The sequence below is a fragment of the Oryzias melastigma genome, linkage group LG21 (assembly GCF_002922805.2).
Source record: "Oryzias melastigma strain HK-1 linkage group LG21, ASM292280v2, whole genome shotgun sequence".
NCBI lineage: Eukaryota > Metazoa > Chordata > Actinopteri > Beloniformes > Adrianichthyidae > Oryzias > Oryzias melastigma.
In genome coordinates this window covers 20,847,998-20,848,612 of record NC_050532.1, presented here as the reverse complement: position 1 = coordinate 20,848,612, position 615 = coordinate 20,847,998, and positions in this window count along the sequence as shown.

Below are 615 nucleotides of genomic sequence, written 5' to 3'. Positions count from 1 at the left end.
GGAATCTTCCCTGTTTGACCATTAGACAAACCAAATAGAATTCCACAACTTTGTTTTAACTTGCAGGAAACTAAACGACTGGATTGGATCAGGGAATGCTCTGACCTCCTTGGATACCAGATACTAACTAGCTGGATGGTTTTGGCATTTTTCCTTGAAGGCTTTCCTGCTTTGTATCACCATCCACAGAAGCAGAAGAATTTCAGATAAGATTCAAATCAGAAAGCTCAAGCAAACATGCCAGCAAGCGTTCACAAAAAAAGTGACACATGGGTTTCAAATACAAACATTCCAGACCTAAAGCTGTGAGTGTTCAAGTTACCTCCAACTTTCCGTTAGTGACGATCTTCATGGGTCATATATGAATTATTTTGTCTCTTTTTACTGGATTGTTTTCATGTTCAATTTGTGTCCAAAGTTATAAATAGTTGACCTATTTTCACCCCTCTTAATTTAGACAACACTCCTTATTTCACGCCTCTTTTTTTACAGCATATTTTTGAAACCATTATTGACTCAAACCTGAAGGCATTTGGTGGTCATTTAATCAACTTTTGAATTTCACTTTGGTTAATCGACATATCTTTGTGGTTGTTTTGTCTTCCATTTAGCCAG